The sequence below is a fragment of the Lagopus leucura genome, unplaced genomic scaffold (assembly GCF_019238085.1).
Source record: "Lagopus leucura isolate 7727_CA_CO unplaced genomic scaffold, USGS_WTPT01 Super-Scaffold_1, whole genome shotgun sequence".
Lineage (NCBI taxonomy): Eukaryota > Metazoa > Chordata > Aves > Galliformes > Phasianidae > Lagopus > Lagopus leucura.
In genome coordinates this window covers 29,265,525-29,276,848 of record NW_024962250.1, presented here as the reverse complement: position 1 = coordinate 29,276,848, position 11,324 = coordinate 29,265,525, and the positions used below count along the sequence as shown (strand labels likewise).

Genomic DNA, 11,324 nt, shown 5'->3' with positions numbered 1-11,324 from the left:
CCCCCCCCCTCTCCTGCCTATCTGGGGGTCTTATCCCTGGGTCCTGGAGTGGGTCCTGTGTGGTGATGGCTGCTCTGTGGTCGTTTTCCCAGTCAGCTCCCACAGCTGTGCTGTGAGGAATGGGGACAATGCCATTGCCCCATGCTGAGATCAGCAGTACCTTCAAAAAAGAAAGCTACAAGATGGAAGCACTGTATTTTTGTGATTTTCTTCTCATTCATAGATAATATGAATAATAAGCTATACAAAATGCTGAATTTTTCTAATTCCCTAGAATTATCCAATAAAATGACAACACCAACAAAGAAAAAAACAACAAAGCCAACCAAACAAGAAAAAAGCATACAAAAACAAACAGACAAACCAAAAAAACACCCCCAAAAAATATCAGCCTAATTCACTTCTACTGAACAGTGCCACTAAAAGTTTCTCATTCTTCCCAATACCCTTGGCTCTATCTGCAGAGTGTAGCCACAACGAAAGTTTCTTCTACCACCCTACACCTGGCACCTTCTGTCTGCACTGTTCTCTGCTTTTTCAAATCTCACTTCTCTCATTGTCATTTTTTTTTCCCACAAATATGAAATTATTTTTGCTCTTTCTTCCTTCAGTCTTCATATTGGATTTCATTTTAATTTACTCACTGACCTTTTCCCTGTTATCGACTGTGTGATACACCAGAGTCTAAATACCTCTTTTATGAGAGTCTCTCTGAGGCTTTCCCAGGCTTGCTTTTATTTTATCTTACAGTGAAGTTGTGTATTTGTGAAATCATCCCCAGCCACCTGGAACCCAGTGAGAGGCTCATTACTGGTTCCAGAGGCACAGGGCTGATCACTATAATTCCTGAGACTTTAGGAGGAGACTTTTAACATCTCCAACTGACTTCAACAGCAATCTGTCTTGTTCATCTGAGGACATAATTCAAGTCACAAGTCATCAAACAAGTAATTGACTTTTTTTTTTTTTTCTTTTTTTTTTCAGAAAACATGTCAGAGTTAATGGGGAACTACTTTGGCAATTTGAGGCAGAGTTGAGGCCTCATATTTTTAGTGCTTCATACGCTGATAGGTACTGAATTCTGACGCAAAATGATGATCATCCCCTGTATGTTCCTGCCAAAACCACAAATCAGAAAATTTCACTGCACTGACATCATTTAAATTGCAAGTCAGAGAAGTGTGTGTGAAGGGTTAATCATCCTCACATTTGAAATACACCCTGTGTTTACAAAATAGATTTCTCATAAGCTCCTCTTTGCAGGCTCTTTACATTTCTCTTTCCAACTGCAGAACTGCGTTTGTCTCTTTCACTACAAGCCCTTAGAGAGTGCGACCAGATTCTGAAAGCCATAAATTCTGTGAACTTTGTAATATCTTGAGAGATGCCTCAAAATTCCTTCCATTTTTGTTTCAAACTATAAATAGAACCTTCTTTCTGCAACCAGTCTCCAAAGGTCACCTTATGATGTTTTGCTATTTCCCGTATTAGGCAGCAATGCTTTTCAGCTGACATTCCAACTTCAAGTCATGCATATGAGCATGATGTGAGCTTGCTGCAGACTACACTGAGAGGGCTGCAAACAAGACTACTGTATAATTGCTGAGAAGAATATCATCCATTGTCAAAAAGGGCACTTCATCCAACAAAATCTAGCTGCATGAATACAAGTGTCACCAAATGTTTGGCTCATGCTAAAAATATAGCACATTTATTAAAAATATATATTTATAAACATTGGTATGAACAGACACAGATGTTAAGCAAATGAGAAAGTTAAAATAACCACATACCATATTTCTCCAAACATCTTATCAGTTTTAGGCAGATCTTGCTCAATAGAATTGTTTTTTTTCTTTCATGATTGCACCATATGTTCATTCTAAACAAAAAGCTTGTCAGATTCGATGTAAGTAAAAGCATAAAACAAGAGAGAAAATAACATTTGACCTAATGGACACGTGATCTGTGCTATGCAGCTATCTTAGAGTTCCATCTTTGCAGGTATACAGTATACATTTTTAATTGTATATAGTGTACAGTTTCTAATTTTTTTCTTTTTTTTTTTTTTTTTTTTTTTTTTTTTTTTTTAAATTGTGTTAAAACAACATAACCCAGGTGGATTTCTCCAAAGCTACAACTTACATAATTGCAGTCATGTTTTCCCCAAACCAAAAACCAAAGCGAAAGGAAGAGGGCAGGACAGAAGAGTTTAGCTTGTTACTGCGTGAAGAAGTCTTGTTAAATTAATTGTGCTTCAGCCTTTGCTGCCTGCAGGCAGTGCTTTTATGATGTGTTAATATAATACAGAGTCAATTCTGATTAAACAACTTGTCAATAGTCAGCAATGTTTGTTGTCACTCTTAATGGCCGTTTTATCTGTTCTATTTGCATGCCTGCTAGTTTACAACGTTGTGTAAATGTACACAAAAATGATCACAATGAGGTTTAGAATTGTCCCAATAATTCCAAGCATTGCCAAGATGGTTTCTTCTTTGCTTTCCTTTTCTTGATTGCCTTTATCTTCTTCATTTCCACTAGTGATTACCATCTTGGTGGCCAGTTTCTTTATCGTTCCCTTCAGGATAATCTAGAATTAGGAAGAAAAATACCAGAACACATTAGTTAGGTTGTTTTTCTGAGCTTATATAAATGGTGGAGAAAACTGCAGGATTTTTGCCTCTTAACACTGTGCATTAAAAATTCAGTTTAAAGTTTAACATTTTTTTTCTAGCTATTTAGTAAATGCTTAATTAAGTGATAGTTCAGCTAGCCTGGAAATTTCTTATAACCCTCCAAAATATCCTCTGCTTATCCACTAGCCATCATTTACAGCATTAATCACTCATCTGCAACATTGCTATGAAGCTGGTTAGAAGTGTACCACTGAGATGTGACTTCCACCTGTGTCAGTGGGAACTTGGTTTGCATTAGGAATGTAGGAGACATTGGAAAGTTGCAGAAAGCCTGAATTTACACCTTGGTACCAAGGACTGAGTGGGTGAGAGAAACAAAAATGGGAAGAACTTTTTTCCTTTTTTATAGGAAAAACTACCAAAGACAAAGATATTTTGTCTTCTGACAAGAAGGAAGACAGCAGTGACTTCCCTCTAAATAATTCAAAATAACAGCAAAACCAGAATAACATCCATCGTGGCTTTTATTTTCCTCATTCTTAATGTACGATGAAAAGTTCCTTGCAGTGTCGTGAACTGAGAGGTATCGATCTGCCTGCAGGGAGGATACGGCCATTTCCTAAGCAGCAGCTCTAACATCTGAACTGCTCAAAAAAGAAAATCCTTCAGTTCTGGGACCAGCCCTGACTTCGGGCACTGCTGGAGCTCCCCTGGTGTGCCAGCCAGGTAATGAGACCTGGGTAAATGTTTGATCTTCAAATTAGAAATGGATAAATTCTATTCATCCGTGCTTACATCTATCTAACGCAATTCAGACGCAACTAGAAAACCAGACTGACCCAGAAAACTGGAGCAGGCTGGCTGTTTTCCCAAAGCATACAGATCTGCCAACAGCTGAGCTTGGGCTGTGTCCTACTGTTATCTCTGTGACTGCCCACCACATCCTGTGACTTTCCTGCTGCTGGCAGGAGGCAGCAAAAGCTTCCCCAAACAGCTCCTGCCCACAGGAGGGTGTTAGTTGGAGAAGAAAGGAGACACAACCTCTTCTCTTATTCCTCCAGCAGCTAACCTATGGATCAAAGCTGCTGGATCCACACAGCTTGGGCAGGCAGAGAAAAGAGAACTGTTTAGGACAGGCAAATATCCCCCCAGCATCACAATTTGGGAACTAAGTTGTGCAGCCCGAGCAAGGTCCTTGTTCATGCAGATGTGGCACAGCAGAGTACCAAAAGGATGAAAAGGTCTGGAAGAGTAGAACTTTCTCAAGAGAGACTAGGAGGAAAAAAAAAAAGAGAGTCCAGACAAAACAGTGTGTTTGTTTTGTCTGCCAGTTGTTCATATATAGGGCAGCAACCACTGCTGACATTCTTGTGAGGACTGGAATCTCAACAGGTACTGATGATGTACAAGTGATTAGCGGTGAGTAAGGCAGGAGTGGGGGTCTGTGGAGGTGCTACCAGCCCTTACATGAACACTTGTATTAGCATTTACGTGCTTTGCCTTTGCGTCACCAAGTGATTCAGCAGAAAATGAGGCAGTTGGTAACCTCGATGTACCCACAGCAAAGCTGTGACTTCTCCTAGAGGGATGCTGCACCAGACAACAGAATGGTCTCATCTCACAGGTCTGCTGCTAATCTGACCCAGACAGGCAAAGCTTCAGGGGCACTGGGCACCTCCCAGGGCATGCTGGCTCCTGGTTCCATTCCAGCCCTCACAAACTGCTCCCCACATTCTTCCAGTCACTCTCAATTGCAACTCTTCCTGTTGGACATCCTCTAACAGCAAATGGTCCTTGCCATATTTGCCCTCAGCTAGGTCCTGGAGGAGCCCAAGTGTCCCACCTGCTGCTTGGTTCTGCTTTGCAACTAGCAGGTGCTTTCCCTGCCTATGGAATTGCCACTACACAATCAGTGATACCCAGACAGGAAAGCTGGCTCTGGGAAGTACCAGGAGAGTTCCTATGAAAGCCATTTACACTAACCTCACAACCCAAGGCATTGAGTCCACATGGCAGCAGACCACAAACCCACATCCCTAACTGTGCCACAGTCAAGCACTCTCCCTTTTCAGTAGCCAAGATGTGGTCTCTCTAGTCAAATAGCTACATTTCACTATTTGTTTGAAAAATCAAGTGGAATCACAAATATGATCAGAACACATCCCAAGACTCAAACAAGAGGATTTAAAGAGGCATTCATGTGCTGTGTCTGAAATTCTGCAGACAGGTTCTACTGAGCTGAGCACTGTTCATTCAGCACTTCCAGCTCTTGTAGAAACACAATGATAGCCAAGCATCCTGTGAGCCCTTCAGGCTCTGAAAAAAGCCAGAAAAGATACACTGATTAATTCATAGGTCTGCCTTATCCTATGGTTTGGGCAGAGTCAACCAGTCAACCTCAGCTGGGGTGGATTTCCACACACCCTGAACTGACCAATATGGGTTGGTCATGGCATCTACACCATGCATGCTCAATAATTCTGTTTCTGGGATTGATGTGAGCAGAGGCAGCTGGAGGGCATCAAAACCTCTACTATGAGCAACACATCTTTTCTAATAAATTCAAAGTGTGCAGCATGCAATTAAAGTGTCAAACTCTTTCCTGCAGGACACTGCAAATCCTAAAATTAACATAAATCTTAAAAGTAGCTAAATTATTCACAAAAGAAAAAGTATATCAAAGACTATAAGATATAAAGAAAAGCCCTCTGGCTTAGGAAGTCCTTGAGTTGTGATTTATTTTATTTTATTTTTTTTTTTTAAGCTGCAAAAGTATTCTGGGGAAGTACCACCAGATCCTTGCCTTTTTATTAAAATCTTTCCCATGTACACACTGCTGGCAGCTACAATAGAGGGGTCACCAGGCTGCACAATCTCTAAGCTGAGGTCATGCAATCATTTTTCTGTTCCTTGCATGTTCTAATAATTAGCAAGCAGATACTGAGTTTCCTTGGAGGAATTGCTCCAGTGTGAATACACTACTTGCTATTTCATGCCTCACCTACGCTACGAGAGACCACAGTGGGCTTGGTATTAGGAGTGCTTAACATTCCAGCAGGACAAGACTGGGACCAAATACAATTATATTAGTACTTTGCCAAATATAGAACTGTTGAAACAAGGTAAGCTTTGACTTTGAACTGTAAGGAGACCAGAATCAAAATTACTTTTCCACATTTATGGAGTGACCTTGGGAGACAAGAAATGCTCTCCTGATGCCAGACTCAAGCCTTTAACCTTCACAGATCTTGTGCTCAGAGAGGAATTTCGGTTGGCTGCGTCTTGTGGGTGTTTTTTGTTACAGGGAAAACAGTTCCTGACATTTTTAATATAATGTCCCTAATTAATGAAAAAGAAAATCAAAATCTTTTGGCTTTCTAGGACCTTTTTCAGCCTTTGTTATTCTCCTCTGGAAATTGATTTCATTTATTTGACATTGTTCCATGTTTTAAAATTGTTATGACACAGTGCTCCTTTTATAATTTTTCTTATGCAACTTCATGCTTGTCAGAAACACTCCTTTTCCTTGCCGAGAAATGCTGATTAATATAGAAGGTGTAAAAAGCACTAGATATACCATTTCTTTAATAATGATCCTTCTTATTAAGTAGTACTTCATTAGGTAAGTGATCTCTTGCCTTATCAAAATGAATGTGCTCCCTATACCATTTTGCAAGATTCATCATTAACCTGGTATCAGCTTTTCAAGAAGATATATAATCTGTAAAGATATACATGAAAGTTATTTATTCCATGTATTCTGCTTTGCACAGTGGCAAGGACAATCAGAGGTTAGAATACGTCTCTGATATCCACCTCTTTGAACAACTATTGACTTTGTACATATCTAGGGGATATCACTTCATCTCCCTCTGCCTCAGTTTCTAATCTGTGGGATTCTTTCAAGAATAGCCCAGTCTATCCTGGGAAATGACTCATAGAAACAGCAGTGCCTTTCAGAACAGGGAGATGTTAACATGAACAATTTCAAATCCAACTATGTTACAAGATACTCCCACTGCCATCTCCACAAAACCATAGGTCTCACTGCATGCTGATGTCATTGTAAGCAGACCTATGGACTAGTCACAGCATTTCTAACAAGAGGAAATAACTGTTCCTTGCCTCCTCACCCTCAGCATGAACAGTCAGTGAGCTGAAAGTGATGGGGCAGCAGCAGGGCTTTGGAAATGGTGGCAGAGAGTGCATGTTTGTTATTTTACTGCAGTATGTTTGTCAAATTGAAGGTACAAAGTACATCCCTTGTGAGGTACCTGCCTGACATATCTGACAGCTTTTGAACATGCTGGCTCCTTGACTTGCTCTTGACAAAGTTTAGCAATCTGCAATCTCTTTGCTTGTAGGTCACTATTGAAAGAGTGCCCAGGAGGCTGTGAGCTGGTAGGAGCACAGCTCCCAGATATTAGAACAGAGAGAAGGGTCTGCACTCTGCTTGGACCTGTGCTGGCCTGTATGATCCAGTGCCTTGACAAACAAGAATGGAAACTTCTGCAAAGTTCTGAGGGTCAGGTGCTGAGCAGCCTCCCTTCTCCACTCAGCCACGCTACCTCCATTTACAGCAGCTGAGGAGCTGCCTTCTCATCTTCAGTCTAGCTTGAATATCATTGGGCACAAATTTTGTATTCTTAATACATAATCACGGACAATCACCAGCCAAACTGTTCTGATATTTAAACTTGTTTATAGTCCCCAGGCTATTAGCTGTGATGACACATTAACAGATAAGAGAGCTTTAATTTTCTGGGGATAGTTCCGCCCTCAGGGGTAAGAAACAGAGCAGAAACTTGTTTCGATTAGCAAACTGAAGGAGGCACAGAAATCATACAAAGCAGACTGTGAATTCACCTGCTGCTGGAGCTGCCATCTTTTCTTATTGCACACAGAAGCACTCCAGTTACTAGTGGAGGAGAGGCTTAATACCACTTATACAACACAAAGAGGAGTTTTGTTCCTTTTCTCCCAAGTTCTTTTAACCTCATTTTCCTCCAAGCACAGATGTGGGAAAGCTGCATGCTCACAGAATAAAGATTGGAAAAGACCACTAATGTCATCTACTCCAACTATCAGCCTATCTCCACCCTGCTCACTCAGCACATCCCTCAGTGCCACATCTACACCTTTCTTGAACACTTCCAGGGACAGTGACTCAACCACCTCCCTGGGTAGCCTCTCACCACTCTTTCTGAGAAGAAATTTTTCCTAATATCCATTTTGATATCCAACTAAGATCCAACCTCGGCTCCCATCCTGGACAGCCACTGGGCAGGATGCTGAGCAGTGCATTCCAATGAGTGCTACACTGCTGCCAGTGGGAGGAAGGCAAAGCCAGCAGAAACATTTGTGATCATCAGCAGCCCTAGGATCCTTTTTCTAATAAGTATTACCACTTCTGTAATGACTTTGTACCCACGTACAGTCCTTGTGACATCTTGAACTGGATCAGTCCTCTCCTAACTTTCACTCACACACTATGCTGTTAGCTGCCAGTCATGATACTGCTCAGAGAGGTATCAGCAGCTGCAGGAGCAACCATCTGCTTTTATTTGCAAAGCTGGATTTCACAGAACTGAAAGACATCATTTGAATGCAAGATAAAGCTGAGAGAAGGAAAAGCAAGAGAGAAGCTCTCAGACCATTGAAAAAAGCTTCAAACAAGTCCCTTCAGCCAGAGCAGTCTGCACGGACAGTGCATTATGTATAACAGCAGATGAATCAAAGTGGGACGAGCAGAAGCTAATACCAAGGAGCAATCAGAATACCCTAGAAAAGCAGGGACCTGTCCAAAAGAAGAGGGAGGGGAGGCAAGGAAAGGTGCCCAGGGAGAGGTGTTTCTTGTGGAGAAAAAAAAAGATCAGAAAAAGCAGAAATGTGAGCTCAGTTCAATAGCATCTCCCCAACAGTGAGCACAGAAACAGTGTCTACAGCTAACAGACGTCTCAGCGGAGAGAGTAGAAGCACTTCTGTAGTGTTCCAGCAGGAAAGCAAACCTACGTCATCCTGCTGCTGCGCTGGCAGGTTTCAGGCAGTGGGAAATACATGCTATTTATAGCTTCATAGCTATGATATCTCTAAGGGCCTCAGCAGTGACAGACCTCCTCTCCGATATCGGAAAGCACTCCACAACTGTGAGGTTTTTCTGAGAGGGCAGAATTCAAAGCAGCAATGTATTACAGGCCTCACCCTGGACCCCACTATGGGTAAGGTCCCATAGATGCTCTGGCAGCTGTTTTTGTTCCCCAGGCAGCTAAGGGACTCAGGAGAGGTGGAGGATTTGCCTCTCCTTTCTTCTTCTCATTTGTGTCTGAGACCACGCATCACCCTGTGGTGCTCAGGATATCTAAGCTCTATTATTAAAGAGACTGGATATTTTGAATATAAGCATCTCTATCTCAGAAATGAAGCTACAGTTTATATCAGAATAATTATCCTTAAACACAAAGCTACTGCTGCAGACTCCCATTTAATGCCTCTGTGGAGAGACTTCTAACCACAGATTCACAAATAGCCTTCAGCTCCACCTGCAGCAAGGATTAATGAGGCTTCATGAGTCCTAGTTTGTGAAAGAAACGAAACTAATCAAAGGCCACCCTTCAACCTAAGCCCTCTCCCTTTGATATAAGATACCCTGTTAAAAACAAATGATTATTGATCAAAACTAGCAAGCTACTTAAATTAGAAGTGGAAGCATATATGATTCAAATTCCAAATTTCACAAACCCAGAGATGATGAATTTTCTGGGTTGGCCCAAGCTGTGGTTAAGTTTCTGCATAATTCTCATTGATTTAGAGTGGCTTATTTCTTGTTCACAATCCATTTTTCTGATGCACAGCACTGTGCTTGGTTGCTCGGTGCTAATGCTCAGAAGCATTTCATTCTCAGTTGGTACCACAGCATATTTGTCATTTTCATCCTTTAAATACTAGGTATTTCTTTTCAGATTTCTTGAGTCAAAAGAGTATTTCATCCCTTGTACTATTCTGGTAGTCAACCCTGATACCTTTTATTAGCAATAAGAATGGGAGAATGATGGGAATTATGCTTTTTTTTTTTTTTTTTTTTTTTTACTTGAATCTTTCTACAGCGTGTGCAAATGTACTGGTTCTAAAAGACAACTGACAATGCTTGTGCTCCAGTTTCAAACAATTTATTGCTCTGCTGTTTGCAGCTACTATGAAGGCCTATGTCCCTGGAGGCACGTGGGTGCAAAACTGCACTCAGCTTGCTGGTGCAGCATGGAGCTGGAGCTAAGTGCCGTGTCTCAGGACAGCTCAGAGCACTTAGTGTTGAAACATAAAGGTTGCATATTGTGAATATCATGGTGGAGAGCAGATCCTTCATGTCCCAGATTCATCTAACATCTGCTTAGCCCTGTCTTTCAGAGCCCAAAGGGCTCCTTCCCCTGAAGAGGTAGCTTCAGTGGGGAAGGAGAAGAGAAGACAAACATAATCACCACTAGGTCTTTGGTGTCTCACAACCAGCTTCTTCTCCATCCTCAGGACTGAGCTAGCCACAGTGCTCGCTTCTCAGGACTGCTGTATAGGATTTCTGGTACAGACCAAACACGCTGTGATACAAGTGAGAAAAAGCATAACCTCAGCTAACAAGATGTCTCCTTGCCATTAGCTGATGCCAAACATACATAGCAAACAAGCATACAGTAATGCTTACCTCTGTACCTAACTAGAGTCCAAAAATCTGCAGGTCCCCTCTACCAGAGGGAACATCTTTGGATTTAATGCACCTTCATGGATTTTTTTCTCTAATTTTGTCTAATTACTTTCTGAATTCACATCAACTTCTTGTTTTCCATGCAGTGTCCTCTAGCAACGAGCTCAAAAGTTAATTAAGGAACATCTGAAAAATTATTCACTTATTTAACCTGCCACTTGATTCCTAATGATGTAATCTGGGACAATGCATAATTGTATTTTAAATTGCAAGCCACCTAGAATACTGTAAATCTCCTACCATATCCCTGTAGTCATATTTTTGGTAGGCTGAAAAATCCTATTCTAGTTGTTCCTCATACAAAATCAATACCGTGCTTTTGGTTATCTTTCTTGCCTTCTGCAGTCATGCTAAGGGGTTTTTGAGTAACAGAAGACAAAATCCATTCTATGGATTCTTTCATTACCATGAAGCTCCTGTGCTATGTACTCTGAAGATGTGTTGTTCTTACTCCAAAGATTTTATCATTTATATAGACCAAATCTGGTCGAGGGAACACTTTTCATTCAAAGAAAAAAAAAAGGAAAAAAAAATGAAAAAAAACACAGGAGGGATGGGAGACCAAAGAAGGTTAACGTCTGTCCCTCCTGCACCCCTGAAACTATCACAGAATAAAGATTTGAAGTCAGATCTCTCAGTCAGGTTATATGCTATGGGTATCAATTCAGGCCAGGTCAGAGGACTCTTTGATTCCTAACTTTGAATAGTCATGTTTGGCAGTGCTCATTTTTATTATTGTGTATTCTGAGAAAACAAAACAAAACAAAACAAAACAAAACAAAACAAAACAAACAAAAAAAAAAAACAAAAAAACCATACCTGTTAAAAATCTTAAAATCTTTGCCCGGATAAAAATGTCATTAACTGAAACAGCTTGATGAATTATGTGTTAAAGGATCTCTTTCCATCATTTTAGACCTCAGCACTTAATTTTCTAC

At 40.9% G+C, this 11,324-nt stretch overlaps 1 long non-coding RNA gene across 3 annotated transcripts in view; it reads right to left on the bottom strand.

Moving 5' to 3' along the window:
• Positions 1-1,683: 1,683 nt before the first annotated feature.
• The window catches only part of LOC122176897, a 28,270-nt gene continuing 18,629 nt past the window's right edge, over positions 1,684-11,324 (bottom strand). For all 3 annotated transcript variants that reach the window (XR_006177875.1, XR_006177874.1, XR_006177873.1), the window contains one exon: positions 1,684-2,590. This is a non-coding gene — a long non-coding RNA (uncharacterized LOC122176897). The remainder of the gene's footprint in view (positions 2,591-11,324) is intronic.